This window comes from Polistes dominula, unplaced genomic scaffold, assembly GCF_049000335.1.
Source record: "Polistes dominula isolate Pdom_NZ unplaced genomic scaffold, Pdom_raw_medaka contig_16, whole genome shotgun sequence".
Classification (NCBI taxonomy): domain Eukaryota; kingdom Metazoa; phylum Arthropoda; class Insecta; order Hymenoptera; family Vespidae; genus Polistes; species Polistes dominula.
In genome coordinates, this window is record NW_028301040.1 from 1,407,264 (window position 1) to 1,432,007 (window position 24,744).

General features: G+C 33.7%; 1 protein-coding gene across 2 annotated transcripts in view; it reads right to left on the bottom strand.

Annotated features, from left to right (window-relative positions):
* Positions 1–24,632, bottom strand: part of Ddr (discoidin domain-containing receptor 2) — a 159,870-nt gene extending 135,238 nt beyond the window's left edge. The window contains exons 1-2 of one of the 2 annotated variants that reach the window (XM_089174569.1): positions 23,789–24,632; positions 23,365–23,439 (exon numbers count right to left, since the gene is read on the bottom strand). The gene's annotated coding sequence lies outside the window, so the exon portion shown is untranslated. The remainder of the gene's footprint in view (positions 1–23,364; positions 23,440–23,788) is intronic. The other variant, XM_015322532.2, reaches the window with a different exon arrangement.
* Positions 24,633–24,744: the final 112 nt, after the last annotated feature.

Genomic DNA, 24,744 nt, shown 5'->3' on the forward strand with positions numbered 1-24,744 from the left:
TTTATGTGTGTGTTTTTTTTTTATATGTAAAATAAAGGCCATATCATTTAAATGATTTAGGAATATTGATCAATAATTATCGTTTGTTTGTTTGTTTTTTTTTTTAAACCAAATTTATATTTTGATATAAAAATTATTTAAAAATATATTTAAAAAAAGAAGTTTTAATTGAGATATTTTAAACTCGGGTCTCCGTGAGTTACGATCTTACCGGTAAAAGTTTAAATATAGAATTTATAAAGGTTGCACAATTTTAAAAATTGGGACATCCGACAAATATCTATCGTGACTTATCTTGCTTGTTTCCTCAAGATATCTAAAGAAAGTTACATTTTACACGTATACACATTTTTCCTTAAATCTATTGTAAATTGTTTTACGAAGAAAAAGAAAGAAAGAAAGAAAAACAGAAAAATGATGAAAATATTTGAAATAATTCGTAGGATCTTTAATAAAGAGAACGTTTTCATTGAAGTACGCCGTTCGTCGTCGGTTAAGGGTTAATTAATCCGTCGTAAAGTCGCACGCTACTACGTGCCCTGGCTTCCATAATTCAAGACGAGATGAGATCTAACCTTGGTCGAATATGCATTCTGAGTATCTAGCGCGTAACATTATTCAAAGTAGGAATCGGGCTACGCGATAAGTGGTAAGTGTAATACCGAACTTATATAGGTATATATAATATATATATATATATGTTATACATATAAGACGAAACATTAATACATTACGTCCGTTACAGACTCGTAGCTTAATATTCCATACGTGAAAGCACGATCGTTTCTTATCTTTTGGTGTCGAGGGACCCTCAATAACTTTTCAAAGGCGATTATTACATAATAGATAGAACTTTGTCGAAGCATGTAGACAGCACTTATTACAATACCAATTTGATACGATAGAATAGAATACTTACATGTAGATTTTCTTTTTCTATCAAAAATCTATAAAGCAATACGAAAATATTATCGAGTATAGCAAATTTTTATTTTTAAACAACAATGAGACGTAAGATTATATAAAAGTAAATTTGGTTTTTTTTTTCTTTTCAAATTTATCGAAAAGCGATATACTTTTATATTAATGCTTATTATTAATACGATTATTCAGAGTACTCTTTACTAGAATTCCATTAACATCGAAGATGTAATATCTCTGAAATTGTATTAATTTACAACAAAACGGATTTCATTTCTATTGTAATTTAAAGCGACAAATTTATTTCAAAGTAACGTGAATATTTTCATTTTCATAATTTGTCAGAATGTGTTATTTCTTTATACAATTATAAATATAAATCTCGTCAAATAGAAATTAATAATAATAACATTTTATGATATCGATTTTATTCTAACGACAATATCGTCGATCGACGATACAAGACAAATATTATTCGTTTATCATAATTAACGTTTCTAAAATTTACGATAACGTTTAATAAGAAATAATATTCCGATAACAGAGGGAATATTAAATGCGAAGAGGTCAGCTCTTACATAACTTGAAGCTAATGATGCCAATAAATATGAGTATACATATATATATATATATTCTATGCGAATAGCAACCAGAGTGAGATTTAGGTAATCACGGTCCAACCAGTTTATAGACAAATCAAAAACGAATTTCCAACCGACACGAGAGAAAGATTTGATGATTTAGTATCATAATTAGCGATCTATTAGAGAATTCTAAGAAAACAGATGCACGCAATCTTTGATTACTCGTAAGAAGGATGAAGGAAGGAAGAAGGATAACGGGTTAAAGCTCAAAAATAGACGTAAGAGATCGATAAAGGAACCCTAACTTGGTCCTTGGAACGAAGTCAATCCTACAAGAGACTCAAGGAAACAATAGAAGGCACCAGCTGCGCGTTACGTTCCACTTTAAGTAAATCGCGCTAAAGCTACGAACGAGTCAACGAACGACGGAATAAAACTAAATTGAACGAAATAACGAAGAAAAATAGAAATTCTAGCTAAACTGATAGGGAGTTGAGTTTGAGGGCTAGTTGGAGGAGAGAGAGAGAGAGAGAGAGAGAGAGAGAGAGAGAGAGAGAGAGAGAGAGAGAGAGGTAGAAGGGATGAAGAAGAAAATAATAAACATAATTAAATATAATTTATAATTTGAAACGTAAACTAAAATAATTAAACTAAAATAAAAAAAATAAAAGAAGAAGAAGAAGAAGAAGAAGAAAAGAAAAACCATTAATGACGTTTATTTAAGAAACGAACGTTGGGAAAAGAGAAAATTAAATGATTAGATTTTCCAGATAACTGTCTCACCGTATTTTCTTAACAATTAAAAACTTTTCGAGGTAGTTCAAAGCAATATCCTAGTTTTTAGTCTCGAAGGTAGATAGATAAAAATAACCCTTGCCAGAGAGGAGAAAATAGTGAACTCTCGTTGTTCTATGATAAAAATAAAAAAAAAAATAAAAAAAAAGAAGAAAATAAGGAAGGAAGGAAGGAAGGAAGGAAGATCTTACCGGCTGAGCATCGTTCCACGACGATCGGCGTCGTTCATTAAATGGAAGGGATGCAGGATAGTTACCCGTTGGGTCAGAGAGCCTTCAAACTATACCATCGGCAGTTCCGCAAGCTAATCCAATATAAATCTCCGGGTATAAAGCTGTTCCGATTAATGGTTCGACAAACCAATGTGGTAGAAGGCTAGGAAGACTATATAACCGTAGTCCCCATGAAGCACAGGAGTTGGTGGTTGAGCGTGTGGGAGCCACTCCCACTGCCATCAGTGCCGACACGACCACCAACGTTAAAGGAAGAAACCCCTTTTCCTTCCAATTCATGGACCAACAGGGAGAGAAAGAGAGAGGGTGGGAGATGACGAACGGGAAAGGGAGAGAAAGAAAGAAAGAATGAATGAAAGAAAGAAAGAAAGAAAGAAAGAAAGGGAGTAAAAGGGGTAAAGAAAGAGTAAGAGAAGGGTAGTAGAAAAGAAAAGGGAGTACGACCTTAGCTCTAACGACCCTCGGGCCAACATTATCCCCCCGAACTTAAGAAATGGCAGAGCTAATGAGCTTTTAAATTATTCTGTGCATAAGGTGGGGGAAAAAGGGGGATTAGTGGGGGGAGGAGAGGAGAGGGTGGTCGAGCTTTTGCCGCGGTTACCACCGAAAATTCTCTCACGTAATGGCTTTCTAGCTTTACGCTCATCGATGCATAGATATAGTATATGTACAGAGTGACTAACTCTCTCTTTCTCTCTCTCTCTCTCTCTCTCTCTCTCTTTTTCTTCTTGGTTAAAAGTGAATTTAACGGTTGGTCGGTAGGTAGGAAAAGAATGTCGATTTAAAAAGGAACTTCGGGATAATACGATACATAACTGGAATCTAAAACCAATATCGATTTAAAGGCGTAACTGTCTTCGTTTATCGTTTATCGGAAGATTGAAGATAGAATGGTGGACTTGTAGTAAAAGCGTACATCATCGATCGACGATATACCTTACACGATCTAAACTGCATTTCCCATTTATTGGGAATGTCGTTATTCAAATTTCATAATCGCTAATCTTATAGAAAAAAAAAAAGAACAAATATATCACGTGTATATGTAATAACTGAATAAAATAAAAGAAATAAAAAAAAAAAAAAAGCGGAAATATATTTCCGTTACGATGATTAACTACTATCTAATATTGCAAATTCTCATGAAAAATTCTATCATAAATTTGATACTAATGTAAGATTATTGCATAATAATAATATATATATATTTTCTGTCACAAATGATTTAACTATATATATATATACGTATATCGGAAATAATGTTTCCAATTGTTTGATAATACCATATAAAACGAATGATATATATATATACTTGCCAAGAATAAGTTTTCTTATCGTTGAAAAAATTCAACTAGTAATTGTATACAATTACTACGATTCCAATAAATCGTATCGAATGAAGTAGTTATGGAAATAAAATGGAAATAATAAATAAATAAATAAAATATGAAAAATGAGAGAGAAAAAAAATAAGAAAAAAAGAAAATAAAATAATAACAGATAGAAAGAGATATTTGAGTAAAGAGGGAAAAAGTGTATGGTGGAAGTGACGTAAATAGGGAAATATCATCCGGCTACTTAGATGTACGTATATGAATCCCGAAAGAGAACGTAGGAGAAGCGTTATTCCACTTTCCTACAGGAGAGTAGTTGGCTACAATGGAAACGCCCTGGGAGACTTTTACCAAAAGACAGAAGGCAGGAAAGCGTCTTCTTGTGCAAAGGAGTACCAAAAGATATGGAATGGGGAGGGGAGAGGAGGGGGAGGGGGAGGGCTGAGAGAAGCTAGACAAAAGATTGGCGAGGACTGAAAGTAGGTGGAAGGGGGAAGGGGGGGGGGGAAAGAAGGCAGAAACGCGGAAGACCATTTGGATGGTGGAACGAAGAAGATGATGCCACAGAAGAGACAAGAAGAAGAAGAAGAAGAAGAAGAAGAAGAAGAAGAAGAAGAAGACGGTTATGAAGATAAAGATAGTGATGAAAAGAGAAAGGAGGAAGAAAGTGTGGACTGGGGTGGGGAAGAGAACGATAGAGAAATGCAAGTTATACCTATCTACGTCTATTTCTGAATATTGGAATAACTCGAATACCATTTTCATGACGTTGTTGTATCGTCTTTATACACGGAAATATTCGAATGATTGTTAAAGGAAAGACATTCTTTAAAAAGCATCGAATTCCTATTTTATCTATATAGTGCAAATTTGTAGAAGAAATATGAATGATTTTTGCAAGGTGCCAAAGAATTCCTTACCTTTTCGTCTGGCATCAATGGAAAAGTGTGCAGTTAGAGAACCGATGTCTTTTCTGTTGCTCGGTTGAAATTCCAAACAATCAACGTTAACTACGAAGATTTTTTTATACCTTATTTTAGTTTGGATTTTTTTTTTTTTATTGTTCATTGTTCTCTTGACGAGGACAGAGATGTTACTCGTATCGATGCAACGAACGAGAAAAAATAGCGGGGGTTAAGATTTTAAAAGACAAATGAACTCGTTTGTAATTTTGACTGCTATGTTGCAATATATTTGGGAATTGGTGTATATATATATATATTATATATATATGTATATATTGTATCGCATAGAAGTAAATTTAAATGTAAGTGTCATACGCTTCGTCGAAGTCCATAACGTAATTGTCGTTGTCCGCATTAAATTACGACGCGAAACCACGCGCACCCGTCGATTTCACGCTGGTCACAAACAGTTCTCTCACTCTATATCTCTCTTTCTCTTTCTCTCTCTCTTTCTATCTGACGTAGGTATATAAATTTTCGGGAAAATCAATACTCCACGTCGGGTTTGTTCCTTTCGCGTGGTAACGTACTAAATAACATGACTCTGTGTATTTTCTGCAAGATCGATCGCATTTGATCTCTTCGTCGTCGTCGTCGTCGTCGTCGTCGTCGTTTTCGTCGTCGTCGTCATAGTCGTAGTCGATGATTTCTAGCGTGGTTAAAGCTCATTTCACGATCTTTTGATAGAAACAAAAATAGGAATGGGGAAAAATTTTTGATACACGACAAAAAATATCCATGAGAAATGTGAAACAGCTTTCGATAGGAGTTATAGGCAACAGCAACAGCAGTCTCCAATGGGATCATGTAACGTGAGACGATAACATTTTTTTTTCTACCCCCCTCCCACCCCCAGGATTTTTCATTTTTTTTGTTTTTTTCTTTTTTTTTTTTATATATGGAATATAGTATCGGATTGCAGGTTATTCCAGACGAATCCTGGTAACTGTGGAACGTTGAAACTAAAAACGATTAGATCGTAAAAGAACCACCTACCGTTTGTTGCTGCGTGACATCTATCCAGATACACCACGTATAGAAGTTCAAATTGGACATTAATGTAATTATACGGTTATGAATTATCTGTATATGTAAATCATCTATCATCGAATTACATATATATATGTATATATATATATTTGAAATTGCATAGTCAGAACGATCAATCCTTATTATAATCAGAACTAATGTCCGACCGGGTGGTTCATTATAAAATTTGTCGATCGGGATCGGAATCGATCCACGAAACCATCCCAGATAATGGAATTTTCTTCCATCGAATGATTTGCATATTTATGCCAGTCGAAGGTTCTTCCAATCAAGTTCTTAATAACGATAGTAGACGATTCGATTCTGGTCTGCTTCCGTATCTGTCCTGCGGTTAACCACCTCGCCTTTCCGTCAAAAGTTTCAGACCAGGCATACAAGTTCACCGCGATTATTCATAGTTGGAGGCACATAATCGATAATACGTCAACTCGACGGGTGGCGAATGGTGGTTAGCGCGAGGTCTCCCAACGACGTCGAGATTTCACGTCGAAACGTTCCGAAAATCGATAATAGCCGAACCAAGCTCAACTGTATAAAGGAAAAGACAGAGAGAAACAGAGAGAAATTCGACGTTTGAATTATTCCGGACGGACGTTGTGATCGACGCTCATTCCATGCATTCAAGTATAGTAGTTTATTAGTAAACGTTTATTCGCATCTTTTCTATCACCTATAAAATCACATTTATATCGTTCAAATATATTTTGACCTATCTATAAAGAATCATTAAAACTCTATAAGTTTTACATGTAATATTACGAAAATATTATTTATTACAATTTGTCGTTATGGATTCTTTCCTTTTATCAAAGGATAAATATCTAAATACACTTTCGTCCTGCCAATTAGCAGGTTTTAATCGTAATTACAAAATCGTCCTAATTATCCAAATCCCTCGGCGACTATCCATTTACGCTCGAAAAATTCGTCGAACCATTAACGCTCGAGGTTTCTAATTTATTTGACCAAGTCGATAATTTGGATCATGGCTAATACACGACAGACCACTAACCAAAGGTACTTACTAAATTTAAACGAACCAGTGAAATTTCTGAAACGGTACATAAAAGAGCCTCCACTCGAATTATTTGTAAAAATGTTTTCACCACTGTATTTTTTCCAATCTTTGATTTTATTAAAACCACTTGGATCTCGATGTTCGCCGAATAAAATGTACGAATAAAAAAGATATGGAACGGAGGGAAGGTCTCACAAAAGGAACCAGAAAAACATGGTTTTTCGATTTTTCTTCTCTTCCTTTTTTTGTGAATCCGTTTCAAACGTTGATAAGCGTTCAAACATTGACAAAACACTTTATTGCTAATAGATATACTTTTTCAATGTAGATCAACGTTCAATTTTTTAGGAGATATTTTCATATATCTATTATACAATACTATCTCAAAATGAAATTAATTTGTATTTTTTAATTCTACGATATATATATATATATATATATATATATATATATTGAAATATTGTAAAAATATTGTTCCAATTTTTATCAAAAATCATGATTTTATAGTACTACGTTAAAAAACGTTTCAACGTATACATTGCTAAAAATCACGAACAGTTTTGAGAATTGGGATCCTTGCGTAGTTCCTTAGATCGAATATGACACGTTGTAAATCTTACAATATCAAAGAAAAGAAGACACTTGAAAGGGGCTGAACGTTTTTGAAGGAAAGTAAAAAGGGGAGGGGGGAGGGGGAGGGGGAGGGGGTGCACTTCACTGACTTTACACGTTCCCACTAAAAATAGCAAAGTCGCGGAATCGGAAGATTTACCTTGAGAGGAGGAAGCTAAAACGCAGAATAAGAAAGTCAAAAGAAAAGGAAAGAAAAGAAAAGAAGGAAAATGAGTAAGAAAAAGATAGATAGGAGGTACAAAAGACCTCATGTATATGTATTTATATATATATATATATATGTATATATGTGTGTGTATGCATGTATGTATGTAGTATCTCGTTGATTTACTTCTTCCTCCCTTCGTTAGATTTAAAGTCACTTTATTTTTCTTCCTTCATATCGCCCACGAAATGGAACGTTTATGACATGAAGCCGTTCTTAAGCTTTTGCGATAAAGAGAGCCGAGGATATCACGGGTTTCAGACTGCAAAGCGTTCTCGATTATCAAAGAGTGAGTAAGAGAGATAGATGTATGTAGGAAAGGTAAAGAGGGGGAATAGAAGAGGAAGAGGTGGAGGAGGAGTTATGGATGGAACTGAAACATCCCCCTTCTTTCTTCTTTTTATTTTTTTTTTTTATATATATTTTTTATCTTCATGCTCGCGTTTCGAGGTTTCAAAGGCAGATGGCACGTGTAAAAAAAAAAAAAAAGAAGAAAATCCCATTGGACACTGTATAAGCTTTAGTTCGATCTTTTAAAAAGTATTATCAGTTATCGGATTACTTTCTTTTTTTTTTTGTTTTAAATATAATAATTTATAGTATTTTATATGGTCACTTTAGCATCGAAGTATTTGTATTTTTAAGCATCAATAGTAACAAAATGTGCAAACGATAATGAATACATTAAATCTTTCATTATTTTAATGAAACTTACTTTGATAATTAAATACGTTTGAAAAGTTAGATATGTGAGTATCGTAAAATAGGATGGTGTGGTTGACGGGGGGTGGGTGGAAAGGGGATTGAGTCTAGGAAATGTTTTCATACGATGTAGTAATGCGACTGCGCTGATCAACTCGAATGTAACGTACAATTAAATACTACTTAGTAACCCTTGAGATTCTCAATTCTCTCTCTCTCTCTCTCTTTCTCTCTGTGTGTGTCTCTCTTTCGCGTTGTGTTGGGTCCCATCTGTTTCTGCCAGCAACATAGGATCTACTTTGGTCTAGCCATCAATCTAAAATACCTAGAAACTAGTGCACTCAAGTTTAGTTCGCCTTGGGAAAAGAAAATTGTCAATCGTTTGAAAATGTATTGAAATATAATATCATAAAGGTAATAAATATATATTTGTGGTTTTATATATTAATTTTCAAATAACACGGAATATATTGAAATCTTATTTTGGAATAATACAGTGATGCGATATAAAATGTCTTATTATTATTATTATTATTATTATTATAATTAATTGAAAAAAAAAAAGAAGAAAGAAAAATAAACGTTGTTATTTAACAAAAAGTAATAATAAGTAATTGTTGCAAGTAAAAACACAAATCATTATACATCTATTTCTTTCTATATCGATTTTGGTTTCTTCTCTATTTTATTTCTTCTACCTTGAGTGACGCGAACGAAAAGGACCAATGAAAAAGAACGAAAGAGAGAGAGAGAAAGAGAGAGAGAGAGAGAGAAAGAAAGAGAAAGAGAAAACGTTCTTCCATCTTTTGCCGTGGTAAAATCTAGAGGATTACTAAAGTCGTGCTACGAAATAAGCTGCCTACGTCGTCTGTTAAAGACGAAATCGAGGAATAAGAAAGCTTTGCTGTTACTACGCGAGAGAAACGTTAAGCCGATACGATGGACGTGGTATTAAGTTCGCACGAATATCCTGGTTAAAAACCACGCAAGGTAGATACAGAAAGACAGCAAAGGAGAAAAAAGAAAGTAGGAAAGAAAATAGAAAATAGAAAAGAATAAGGAGGGAAGGAAGGAAGGAAGGAAGGAAGAAAGAAAGAAGGAAGAAAATAAAAAGAAATAAGAAAAAATAAGATAGAATTCTGTTTCGAGAAAATGCTTACCGATTTTCTCTCTCTCACTCTCACTCTCACTCTCTCTCTCTTTCTCTTTCTCTCTTTCTTTTTCTTCATCATTCTATATCTCTATTTTTGTCTTTCTCTTTTACTCTTTCGTATATAAGAGAGAAAATCTTTCTCCTCTCATCCGAAAATTCTCGAAACTTTCGACGAGTAAAACTTTTCGAATCACGACCGAGTGCATTCGGAAATGGTTATACCGTGAAATTAGTCAAAAGGGATGAGAAAAGGGGTGGTATACTTTAGCCTTCGTAGAAACATGAAGATACCTTCACTTACTACCTATCATCGGTATTAACTAGCGAACTCATTACAGTTAACTATTGTTAATTGGTATTAAGTACTCTTCATATCGTAATACCAATACACTATAACTACTTGAACGTTGTGAGACATGAACCGAGTTTCGAAAAACACTTATCGTGCTTCTCCTACGAGAAACATCATACTCTCTTTCTGTCTCTCTCTTTCTCTCTCTTTCACACAAACACTTATCATCTGATTTCAATAGAATTTTTATCCGATAAAAATGAATCGATTAAACTGAACGAGTTAAGAAAAAAACACAAAGGAATAAAAAAAAGTAGAAGAAAAATACACAAAAAAAAAATTAGTTTACACAATTATTAATAATTAAAAATAATCGTAGGCAAGTTTATTATTATTTTAATTATTATTGTTATTATTATTATTAATTGGCATTAGGTACTCGATAGTTTATTGTCGATTATTTTAATTACGTTTGCAATTCGTTAAAAAAAAATGATAGAAAATGAATTTTTACCTGTTATAATATTTAACTGAGATGTTTTTATTATAAAAGGCACATATTATACTGAATACTTTGATAAAAACGACGCATATGTTTATACACCTTGAGAGGAAATAATCATAAAAACAAACGATCGTTGGAAATCAAAACAACCTTGCGTTCGACTTTACGTCAATGTAAACAAAACTAAAACGTAACATATTTCCATCTGCATGGCATACATTGATATTTTTATACTCGAGTATTTTAATATTTATCAAAAAAAAAAAAAAAAAAAAAAATGCTATCTTAAACAAAACAAAAAAAATTTACTTAAGTATTTTCATAAAAAAAAATAAAAAAAACATATTTGAACGAATCTCTAACGTTTAAAAAACAATTATACGAAGATATGAAAAAATCTAGCTATTACTGTGGGAAAAATTCATTAAATCTGATATAAAAAAAAAACACACACACACACACACAAAAATAAGTAGATAAAATAATCTACAATTTTCAACTATTTAATGAAAAATACCGAGGTAATATCGAGAAAATGCAGTATATACGATGATAAATTAAAATATCTTTCTTTTTTCTTTTTTTTTTTAACCACTATATTAATAATTTTGCCCACGTTTAAAACAGCTACGTATGTATGTATGTATGTATGCATGTATGCATGCGAATACCTATAGAAAAGATGTTTTTTTTTTTTTTTAAATTTTTCTTTTTTAATGCTTCAAGCGAAATTCCCTTTTTAACCCAACAGCAATGCTCGGCCTTCGCGGTATTTTCATTAATTCTCCTCCGTCATTCTGGCAAATCTTTTTAACAGAAATAATCAACCAATCCAATCGCGAGTATAAATGATCGATTTTATTAACTATAATAATTTAGCCGAATAAACGTCAGCATTATCGATTATTATTTTTTTATTTTTTTTTATTTTTAAATGCCGTGCTGGTCCGTTGCTTCAATCGAAGCTTTGTTGAGATATCATAGAAAAACTTCGTTAGCACGTTCAAATTATTATCGACTATTGAGGACATATTAAATGGTGAGAGAGAGAGAGAGAGAGAGAGAGAATGGTAGGGGGAACGGAGAGTTGTAAAGAGAGAAACCTCTATAGCATTCTCGTTGATGGTTCGGTCAATGCTCCAAGCTAATATGCCAAAATCGTCCTAGGTATACAGTCATTTAATTCGGCTAACCGCGAATCGATATCTTGCTTAATAGCTAGACATTCTATCTATCTATCTACCTACCTACCTACCTATCTATCTATCTCGCCGCGGAAAAAAAAAAGGTGAATAAAGACTAACGCGGATCGCTTAATCCTGGATTAAAAAAATAAAAGAGTAATAAAAGAACAAAAAAAAAATGCAAAACACAACATTCGAGAGAGGAAAAAATTTGCTGCAAATTTTATTGACCTCTTCACCCCTTCCCCCTACCCTCTAGCCATACCCTACATTCTATATCCTCAAACGTTCTCTTTAAGGGTATTGCATTAAAATTTGCATATCTTTCGATAACGTTTCAAATATCGAAAAACAATTTCAAATTACAGTAAAGTAAGGTTTCTTTTATATATATATATATATATTTTGTGTTAATGTGTATGTGTCTGTATGTGTTAAAGATTAATACTTCAATCGAAAGAGTGAAATTTAACTTTGACGTTTCAACGTTGCACTTTATCTGCTATTTCCTCTCATTTATTATTTTCCGTTCAAACATTTTCTCAAAAAAGTTTATTGTGTTATCTTTTTTCTTTTATTTTTTTTCTTTCTTTACGACGATTCAACCAAATGCTTCGATTCTCTTTTTGTTCAATTCATTCATTTATTTGTAGAAGGAAAAAAGAAATACTTCGGGATGGTAGGAGGAATTAAATAAAACAAAAAAAAAAAAAGGTTTAATTTTGTCTTCGTTTAAAAAGTGAGATTTGTTCGTTTGGTACGTTACTGAGTTTCGTTTGAATTTTTCGTTCATTTTCATTGGTTTTTTTTTCTTTTCTTTTTATTTGAGCTTCTTTGACGCTTTCTTAAGTAGAAATGTAGTTTGGTAGGTATGAAATGAACGTTTACAGTGAATATGTCGGTAACAATTTGGTACATGGATGAACCGTATAGCAGTAGTTCGCTTAGGCAATAACAAATTCGATTTTATCCTAGAACGAGTTTACGAAAATTTCATTCCGCGTACTATTCCCGGCAAGCAAATACGCGTGGAATTTTCTCATCGGCGTAAATTTACTTTGTTGACCTACGACCTCGCTTTACTGTCCGCAAAAAGATAGAAAGAGAAAGAGAGAGAGAGAGAGAGAAAGAAACCGGAAAAAGAGAGATAGAAAGATGTAGATAAAGAAAAAGTAAAAGAGAAAGAGAGAGAATACGATAACTCAAGTGAATGCAAGTAGCTTGAAACTTTCAACGTTCTTTGCTTCAAGATCTTTACAGATGTAAAGAGAGAGAGAGAGAGAGAGGGAAAGAGAGAGGGAGTACGAGATATAAAAGGGTTCAAAACAGGTAAATCCCTTCTATTTCAATGCTTTTAACATTTTTCCAAGTGAACTTCTTTTAGGAATTTCAATTATCGATTCTTAATTCTTTTGAATAGTTTGCCCCAGAATATGTTGAAGAAATTCAATCGAAATTTAATGTTAACGCGTTTCGTTTGTAACCAAACTCACTCGCTCGTTCGTTTCCATTTTACCGTATCTATCGTGGATTTTACATAATCGTCAAACTTGTTAAGGGAAGAAAAAAAAATAAAATAAATGATATATCCTGGATCGATGGATAAAAAAAAAAAGAAGAAAGAGAAAAAAAAAGTTCTTAAGAAATCCTGCCAACGGGTAGGAGGAGGAGGAGGAGATATTGCCGACACGTGAAAGAAGAAGTGAAAAAAAAGTAGCTGGAGGAGGATTATATTGAATCGAAAGTTAGGAGTAAACGAAAAGGATGAGAAGCGTACACTGCTTCGATCGAGTGCAAGAGAGAAAGAAAAAGAAAGAGTGAGAGTGAGTGAATAAGAAAGACAGACCTTCGATTTTTCTACTATCGGGAAACTCTGAAAGGCTGGCCCAAAGAAAAGAGGCAATCGGCCCTGCTAATACAAACCACATACAAACATATACACATACACAAACACTTTAACTCTCTTTCTCTCTTTTACTCACACTTCAGTTACCCTGGTATACCGATTTGTTTGCAGAAACGGAACATTCTGTTTAATTTAATGACGTGTACGTGATCTTACTTCCTGAAGAACAAGCTTACTTCGTGATTTTCATGAAAGAATGCTCTAGCAAAAAAATTTTACCTTCCATTTGTAGTTTTCTACTTTGTACTTTTTATTCTTTATTTTTCTTTCCATTTATTCTACTTGTCAAATTGTTAGTATTTTAATCGTTTACGTTCAAGTTAAACTAACTTAACTTTTCGTTGTAAATAAATTATGTAGATATTACATTGATAAGAATTTCATAAACAATTTGTTCACATTTATATATTATTCATTTAAAAACTTGAATAATAATTTGTGCGTACTCGTTTACGTTATTAATATAAATCATTCGATTTTTTTTTTTTCATTAAAAAATAAATAAATTTAACGAGCAATTACTAACAGATTATCGTACAAATTTTTAATCAATAATTTTTGGTTGAATATAAACGATATATATATATATATATTATATGTAGGTATACGTTTCTCTTTAATAAAAAATAGAAGAAAAAACAAAATCACAAAAGATAAAAGAAAAACGAATAGAGAAAGGGGTAGGTTTTTCATGCACGATAGCAGTTATCAGCCGTTTTAAAATATTTGCTTCTCACTCTCTCTCTCTCTCTCTTTCACTTCTTCTCAGTCATGAACGAGCTTAGAAAAAAAAAACTCGTTGCAGTAGCGCGTCGCAAGGGCGAGAAAATGGTTACCCTATAGACTCCTTCTTTCCCTTTGTCGTACGCAAAAGCAGCATGCTCTAGTTTCAACTCGCTGATACGGCATGTCCGTCGTGTAGAATAAAACGTATCCCATAGAGGTACTTTTGCACTAGCGAGACTCATGTATACATATTCCGGAATTATATACCTTCCTCCTCTTTCTCTTTCCTTCCCTTTTCCTCTCTCTCTCACACACACACACACACACACTCTCTCTCTCTCTCTCTCTCTCTCTCTCTTTCTCTCTTTTTCTCTCTATTCGAGCAGTCACACATTTTTTACTCCCCAGTTACGCTTCCTACCAAATTGGGCGCGACCAGCCGTTTATATCGTGTTTAATATTGGCCCGTACGGTGACATTAAAGCCGATAAAGTCCAAAACGAAGCATGGCATTCGCGTAATTTTTCGCTCTGCGTAACCAAATGAATTTAAAACGAGTAGAAAGAGGAAAACACAAGCTTTTCGACCTAATAATATTCTTTTGCATCTACGCACAAACCAGACTGAATCGATTTCTCTTTTCTCGTTATTTTTTTTTTTTTTTTTTTTTTTTTTTTTCATTTTATTCTTTTTCTCTTATCGTCTATTTCTAGCAAGTTTTTCTTCTCGTGAAAGTAACTCCTATTCTTAAATTTCTTTCGATGTTATGCTATACGGAATACGAATCTCTTATTTTCCTAGTCAATAAATTCTAACAGTTTTTATTTTCTACTCTGGTGCGTTTTTCCATACAAAAATAGAAACCCATGAAATTTATTATACGAACATTGATATTGTGAATTGGGTTATTAAAGGGTCAATCAAATATCATTTGTCATTTAAGTATTCTTATTTGTAAATCAATTCCCATGTGATAATATAGATTTGTCTATCTGTCTATATTTATTTTCTTTCTTAGACCTTTCTTAACTATTCGTAATCGTCAATGTATATACTTCTTATATATATATAACGGAATAAAAAATCGCTTTATCTTTCCCCCCTTGTTCTCTCATTGTTAAGAATAATTTTTGTTTGTAAGGATACTTAAATAATGTCGTTCAGAAGCAAAGTAAAAAAGAACGCTTCTGAAAGAAATCAACGTGCCTCGTTATACGGTCGAGTCAAGTAGTAATCAAAATAAATAACTGCTTGTCAAAAGTTTTCCGAACAATATTTGAATATTAAAAGTTCTTATTTTACTTTTTCATCTCTTCCCTCCTCCGTTACATCATATCCACTTACAATCGTTTCAACAGAATTTTAAATCAAAGAGTTGTTTGTTATTCCGATGTTTATCGTTTTGATAGAAGAAGAAAAATAAAACGAGTCATCCGTTATGACTGCCGTTAAATAAATTTGATAATGAGTTATGATAAAGAACAAAGAAGAAGTAGAAAAGAACTATAGAAAAAGAAATATAGAAGAAAACAGAAGATTGAACTTATTTCGTATCGTTGGTGAAAAAACTTTCCCAACTTTTGTTTCAGACTTTACGGTCTAATCAATTTCACATCAGACTTGATTGTGCCTATAAAAATTGTTCTATCGAGAGCGTCGTCTTTCTCTTTCTCGAGAGAGAGAGAGAGAGAGAGAGAGAGAGACATTATTTCAGCATTATATTATTCCTACGGACAAAATGTTTTCATCTTTAAAAGTTTTATATCACTTTAGAAACAAAGAAAGAATAGTTTATCGTACAACGATCTGTGCCAAATGGATATGCATCTTCCTTATCTTATTGTTCCTTTTATTTACTGAATTGCAATAATTCAAGATATGCAAAAAGAGAACAATTAATTATTAATCAACAAGAATCAGACATATAATTATAAATATATTAAGTCTCTAATGAAGACCAAATCATCAAGTTAGCAATTTATCAATAATCTTTCATGTATAATTTTCACTCGCTGCTAATCTCATGAGAGATTAGTTCCTTAGAGAGTCTGGACTTTCTCTCTCTCTTAAAACTAACAGATACGAGAAGAGAAGCGTTTGTCCATGACCGCAGCAATTTCAAAATTCCCCTGCGGTACGGTCAAGCAAGCACTCATCCGACAGTTATGAAGCATCCCTTATTTCTGAAAGCAGCCATCTTTCCCACGGGATTACGCGCAGCGTCGATGATAGTCGAAAGACGGGCGACGTGCCAGAGCATTCACGAGGAAATTCCATCGGCAAACTATCCCATCGAAGTTGCATATCCGGAATCTTAGGGTGTTCTCTATCCAACGCCGTTAGACGAAGGTGGTTTCTCTAAAGCTGACGGTCTTTGTCTCTTCCTACTCTACCAACATAGACTCGAACTAGACGAGAACGTTCACTCGCTTGCTGAGACCTACTCTCTCTCTCTCTCTCTCTCTCTCTTTCCCCTTCCCCTCTTTATTCCCCCTTTTAGTGTCTTCAGTACCGAACGCGCTGCCACATTGCTGCAGGTATAGTGCCGTTTATGCACGAATACCTAAAAGGGAACCAAAGTATCTTTGGCTTCCTTATTCCCTTCTCCAAAGAAACTTTCTCATCCCAACCTGCTATCATCACCTTACTCAGACGCATACGGATTTTCAATAATGCTAGGCAGATATTATATATCTTCAATGAGACTCTTATCCTTATTCCTACCATGAACGTGTGCTAGAAACGTTTATTCGTGTTTTCGATAAGTTTATTTTTTTTTGTGAATGATACATTGGATACTATCAATTACTTGATCCTTAGTTAAAAGGATTTCTACTTCAAAGAGAACGATATTAGTGTATCAATTATTTCTTTATAGTAAATTTTGATTTAACGGTTCGAGCTTTTTAAAGATATTTTCTTTGAGAGATTTTTTTATATTGATAACCAAAGGAATGGATATAATTGAAATGTGCATGAGATTAAACAAGTTATCTATTAGATTAAAGAACCTTTTAGATATTTCGAAAGACTCTATCTCTGTTTTCTTTCAGATACGTACTTTTGTTGCTGTTGTACATCTTGTGATTACAGGAAAAAAACAAAATATATATAAAAAAAAAAAAAAAAAAAGATAAAGATTCCTCTTATCACAGCAACTCAAGTTCGTGTTGTTGATCTCGCAAAGGTTTAACTTTCTAAGAAAATTAAATTTCGTAGCGAGTCAATCTCAAAAGTTAAATTGACAGTAAGTCTCTCTCTCTCTCTCTCTCTCTCTCTTTAAGCTCAGCATGGCACTAGCTCTTACATGGATAAAAGTGGATTTTCAACCGTATAAAGTACATTTTGAGTTTTAGCTACGGATGAGAGGTTTGCTAGAGACATGGAGGAAACATAAGTATCTTGTAAGATAGAGTTCGGTAAAAGAGATTAACAGAATCATGATTAAAATCGAAACATCGTTCATTTTGAAATCTATCTCTATTTCGTTCGATACATATATTCCAATTTCACCAATTAGTTTGTAAATAGGATTATTCCAAGCTAAAATAGACTCGAATGCACATCCTTCAATTGTTACTTAATCCTTTACGATTTCTAATTGCAACATAGAAATGTTTGATGTTCTGTTTCGTTAAAATTTACTTCATCTTTTGACCTGGTTTGAATAAACCATTTCATTTCCACTGGTTTGAAATATCCAGTTGATATAATTTAACACTCAATCAAATCAATCCGATTCAATGTCACTTCTTCTAATTACTTTTACGTTAACACTTATCTAACTCCACGCATCATAGTCAACCGTATAATTTACATCGTACCTTTTTCACACTTAACGTGAACTTAATACATAAAGAATGTTTGAAAATTATTTCAATGTACCAATTTATTAAAAAAAAAGAAAAAAAATGCAGAAAAGTATTAATTAATACTGAGAGTATTAAAAGTGATAGATCTCTCCATTCGGTTGTTTAAGTATTAATATTATTGTACGTACTTATAAGTTAACTTAATTACCGATAACTTGAAATGCTTCCTTCAAAAAAAAAAAAAAAAAAAAAAAAAAAACCAAATCTAATTCATCCGGAAATGTTTGACGCTACAAACGTTATAAGAAAATTTGCATTTTAATTAGTACCGTCAAAGAAAGTACTCCCCCTTTATAGTAATATCATGCAGAAGATAAGGACACATGGTACACAAACGCTTTTGAAGAATTCATTTGAAGGAACGAGTTCTTGTCACTTAAACAAAAATATAATGTATGTGTATCTAACACACGTCGACGAATCGAAATCCTTAAAAACGTATGAAACTCTTGAGAAAGCATCCTCTATCTCTTTCTCTCAGTGTATTCTTTTCTACTTCTCAAAGGTACCATTACCACTTCCATGCCTATCTCCGACAGACGATGCGAACACGAGAGTACAGTAGTCACGTTGCAAGTATCACAGCCTTTGAGAACACTTTCTCGACTCCGCCGTGGCTTGCTATTTCGGTCAAGCACCACCATTATACTTCAAAACATTTTCATGCACACCTTTTCATCCACTCGAAACAGCGCTAGCCGAGACGAGCTTTCGCTTCGGTTACCAACCCCCACATTGTGTTCTTTCTTGTCCGATTGTGAGGTTCGTGATAGGAATGACTGCGTATTACGAACAAATGGAAATTTTAAATGCTCTTTTTCTTTTTCTTTCTTTCATATTTTTCATTTTTTTTTTCTTTTTCTATCTCCATTGAAAAGTACACTGGTTTTCGCATTATACCGTATATGATAGCTCGTAAACGGGCTACAACCTACAATACGGCGGTGTGTATGCATTAACGATACAACACGGAAAGAAAGTATATCCGTTTTGGTTCTCTGTAGAAACCTTTTATGAATCATGCTAACTCCCCGGGCAAGTTTTCCACCGCATTAGCACGAATTCATTAAATTATAATATACATATACATATATATGTATATATATATATCTGTTTTAGACATTGTTTGACGTTACCATTAAATCTCTGATTTTTCAGACGCACAGTTGAAACGATTATTTCCATGCAAAAACAGAGGGAAATGAGAAAGGGTAAAAGAGAGAGTGAGAGAGAGAGAGAGAGAGAGAGAGAGGTAAATTCATCGATGGTAACAATTTTCCGAATACATGCCGCGGGTGTTTCACCGAATGCGATTATAAATCATATTTATAATTTATTCCACGCCTGATTCGTATACAAGGCTAGCTCTCTAATGAAAGAGCATTGCACCGTACATGATCGTTAATTAGAAGGCATTTTACAGGTAATCATTTCGTAATTAAGCGTATAATTAGCACGCACGTGCGCCAACGTCGACGTTCCCTGAGTCCAACGAAGTATAGTTTTATAAAATGCAGATAGATATGTACAAGGATTACATATATATATATATATATATATATATATATATATAAATATATATACACATATATATGTATATATATATACATCGAAGGTAGGGTACCTAGCTGAAAGACATTAATACGAGACTCGTGTGCAAACGCGCGGTAAATAATTTCGCGTTGTCATTCGAAATATGCACGGACCGAAGTGAAGCTAGTTCGTTGGGACTTTGGGGAAGTGGGGCAGAGGGAAAGGGAAGAGCAGGACAGGGCAAGGTAGGGCAGACGGGGGGGGGGGAAGATCTAAAGGGGCACGGGGTATGAGAACGAGTGGAAGGAATTCGTAACTTCGTGCATTTCAGCTGGCAACAGTGAGTCCGGCCACGATTAATTTCAGCAAATACGATGAGTTTTGGATTTTATGCTAGTGCATCGTCAAACGTAGAGAGCCCAGCCCCCTGTTCTCTCGCGATTGGAGAAACTAGTTTATACAATCCCTACCGAACAATAATTCACGAGTAAAGTCTCTCTTGGTGAAACATATTTTTTCCTCGATCTGTAAAACATAGGAGGTAGAGAGGGTGGGAGGGAAGAGTAGGGGACAGGTGCCGGTAGATAGGAACGATTCTTTATTTTAACGGCCTGTTTCCTGTATATTCACCAAATACGTATCTACGTACGTATACACATATATTATTTGAGAAGCTTAAATCATACCTTCCTAAATAATTTTCAATTTATTGTGAAAAGAAATGAAAAAAGTATATAAGAAAAGTTTCCCCTTTTTATGAAAAATTATTTGAATATTTTATCTCGATTGACAGACAATTTAAAAAGTATTAACTTTGGGATTCATTATTATTTAGTCATTTGCGAAATGATAGAAAAATATTGAAGAGACACACACGAAAGGAAAGTTCGATAGTTTAACATCTTATCTAGAATTTTTCAATCTCTTTGCTAGCTCGGCCAAGTAAGGGTAAGAGAAGGAAATAAAGAGGGACAGAAAAAGAGAAAGAGAGAGAGAGAGAGAGAGAAAGCTAGTATAGTTCACGATAGCGGAAAATGAATGCCTTGGCGCATAAGTGTATTCTCGTGTAGTAAAGACGTGGGTATAAGTCACTCGGTCTCACGCGACTCTGTGCCGAGACTTTACACGTCTATTTCTTTCTTTATTTTTCTCTCTCTCTCTCTCTCTCTTTTTCTCTCTTTCTCTTATTCTTTCTTTATAAGAGACCTGCCTCGACCTCACCTATCTCGAATCTTTCAATTTCTCATACTTTCTTGCACCGTGCAGAAATCGAAACGTCGTACGAGACCACTTCGACCTTTGTCATTCTTGTTGAACAGTGTGTTGCACTTATGATCGTTACGGTTAATATTTAATAATACATGAAAAATTATTTCGTATTATAATCAATTTTCGAGTCTTTTTTTTTTAGTTTTAATTAATTAAAAATACGTCTGAGATAATATTATTGGAAATATAGTGTTGAAAACGATTTATAGATATTTTGCAACGTTACTTACAAAAATTATTTTTCCATGTGAGATAACTTAATTATGTTGGTTGTAAATGTGTTTATTTAAAAATTATTACCAATCTTCCGTTACTATTTGATTGAAAAGATTATTAATATTTGAATGAGTCGATATTTTATCATCGATAAAACGATACGTACATTAGCGGAGAAAGAGATTATATGAAAAAAAAGAAAGAAAAATGTAAAATTTGTGTAATATTTAATTTTAGATGACATAAGCGGATCATTAATTTCATTATATATTATTATACATTTACAATAAAAGTGAGCTCATTGGGTGAAGGTAAATGGGTAGAAGGTAACGATAAATGCGGAACATTGCATATGAAAATTCACGAACCGACGAAATTAAATTGCACACGGGCGTATAGAATGTACAACGTCAAAATTCGATTCAACGGCGATATGATCTCTCATTGATTATTTTTCAACTATAGTCATACATTATATCATATTAACAACCAACGAACAACGTTCCCGTCGATTGATTCTGTCAATTTGCTTGAAATCAAATCCAAAAAATTGCTGCGAACGTACTATCTATATACGTAAAAAAAGAAAAAAAAATGGCAAAAAAAAAAAAAAGAAATGAAAAAAAAAACTTCGAATTTGTTTGTTTCAAATTCGTTAAACATTTTACTTTCTAATTTCTCTTTCCTAGACCATAGAGACATTACAAGAAGAAAAATATCGTTCCTTTGACCACCGAAGTATATGCTTGACCAAACCTAATTGCCAGATCACGTGTAACGTAGGTCACACGGATTGTGTGGGTAGAACTTTAAGGTCATTCTTATGAACGACGAAGTAGTTACAAACCCTATGAAGTATTACAAACCACCCCTCAGTACCAATTCAAGCATGAATCTTTACCCCTCTCCTTTTCTCGTCGTTTCCATGGTAACAATACTAAAATATAAGAAAACAATATGTCGTAGTTTATTATTTTCTTCTCGAGACGATAGACGGCTTTAACGTTTTCACCATCGCAAGGGGTATAAATCATCGTACCAAGATACAATGTTTAAACGTCAAAAACACGAATCGGGATTACCGACGATCGATTTAACTCGAGCCATAGGGAATCCGATAAAAGAATTCTTTCCGAGTTCTCCACTTCTTTATCCTTTCAACTAAGCGACAGCCGTTTTTAATCTTCTTTTACTTTTTAAAGCGTCCTTCCTTAATGAAGAACATTAACCAATTAACGATAGGATTTACTCTTTCCTGTTTTTTCTTTTTTCTTTTTTTTTTTTATTCTATTTACGTTCTTTACATTTCTTTTTTTATAGTTTTATCATAATATTACGGATATACGTCTCGTTTCAAACTGGATTTATAAAAGGAAAAAAGAAAAAAGCTCACGAATGGTCTTATATATGTTTTTTTTTCTTTTTTAAGATTTATTACATGTTTTTTTCATTTCTTTTTCTTGAATATTATTATTTTGTAAAATATTTCGTTCTTATTATACGATTCGAGAGATTCTTAAAGAACGTCACTTTGAACTTTAGCGTTCTAAGCGTAAAAAAAAGAACGTCTCCACTAGGAGGGTTGAAAAAAAAAATAAAAACATATGCGAATATTCGAAAAGTTGAAGGACGAGTAAACCTTGGAAGAAGAACACCGAACGATGCATTTATTCATTTGGTATACAGGACAACATCACACTTCATCCTCCTATCCCCTCAACCCGCAGCTCTTCTTTAGATCGAAAACTTTTCGTATATTTTACGACAATGGAGTACGAAAAGACGGTGAATATTTATAGGTCACCTTCCACTCACCGATGAAGCCTTCTGTAATCTTTAACATCTCCCACTTCGCTTCATACATAAAATTATCGAGTCTCCGTTTTTTCATTTATTTTTTTTTTCTTCCTTTTTTACTTTTTTTTTTTTTAAAGTGAATAGAAGTATTATAGAAGAAACTTCAACTAACGTTGAAAAGAGAAAGAAAGAGCGAATTTTCTGTAAAATTACGAAAAAAAAAACTTACAAATCTTAACGATAAAAATATATTCGTTATAATGATTCTAAAGTTTCGTATAGTTATCAATTAAAATCAAGAAAAATGATTAACGAGTATTTTTTCAATCGTGTTGAAATGATATCGAAAAAAAGACAGGAAATTTGTGGAGAATTATGTATGTGTCAGGTTTCTGTCAAGAACGTCTTCAGAATGTAAGAGTTTTGGATGATACTTTACTTCAGAACGATATCGTAAACACTTGTTCTTACCACGATGGTACGTCGAGTATCATCAATTTCAGGAAGGGGTTGTTTAGGTGTAGATAAGCGCGATGGATTCACTATCTTGTCATCAAATAAGATTAAACATCATCCGTCACACGTATCGTCAAACACATAAGGTATACATTGCACATTGCTCGGTAAAGAAAAAAAAAGAAGAAGAAGAAGAAGAAGAAAAAAAAAAGAAACTTATTACGGAGAAGGAAAAATGTTTGTCAGGAGTAAAGGGTTGAAAAGAGTTGCAAATAGCACGATAGAGAGAGGGGATGAAAGAGGGAAAGAAAAAGAGGGAGAAAGGGAGAGAGAGAGAGATAGCAGCGCGGGACGACCATCCCTTATGAAGGTTAGGTCGTGTCACCGGTAGATTACGCCGAGGGCAATCCATCTCTTTCTAGGTAAGTTTCGTACTCACCAGATAATCCAAAGTTATTTGTGAAAGGATGGTAGGTCCAGTTGAAGGCGGACTATTTCTTCAAGAGTATCAGAAAAGATGATGAGAAAGTTTCCAACGAGGTGTCACTGATTACTGTATCCTCCCTTTTCTTCCTTAATTTTGTTTTCTTCTCTTTCTCAAGATGAAATAAATATATTCAGAGAAAGAAAAAAAAAAATAAAAAAAAAAAAGGAAACAGAATACGTCCCGTATTATCACCGACACTTAATAGAAACGATCGTCTCACTTGAACATCTCACACTGTCATTATTATTATAATTATTATTATTATTTCATAAAGATAACGATAAAAATTTATAACAAAAAAAAAAAAAAAATAGATGGAAACAAACAAAAAAACCAATCCGATCGAAGAGTCGCGAAGGACACAGGAACACGATATACTTTTTATTTATTTCTTTTTTCTTCTACTTCTTCTTCTTTTTTCTTACGCTTGAGAGAATTTCAATTTCAATCAAGCAAAGTTCCGACGACGAGACTTATTGGTTTATTCACCGGGGCGTGTTTAACGGGAAGAGTCGTCGGTAAACAACGCATGTTCCATAGTGTGGTGTGGTATCTCGTGCGGGTTGTTGGTAGATCCAGAGAAAGACAGTTACAAAGAGGGAGAGAGGAAGAGAGAGAAAGACAAAGATAGAAAGAGAGAGATAGATGGTAGTATAGTATAGAACGATACGCATACACGCGTCGACGACACGAAAAGGGGTAAAACACTCTTTGCGAAGGTAAGAAGGAGGGTGACGCGCACGACCCTGACCGATGCGCGGTTCGAGTGCGACTGAGCGAGCAGAGCCGAGCAGACTCGGCCGAAAGCCACAAACGGCGTCGGCTGCCGCCGATCCCTCTCTCGACACCCCCTTTCTTCCCTTTCTCCTCATCATCCTCATCCACCTCATCCACCTCCTACTTTCTAC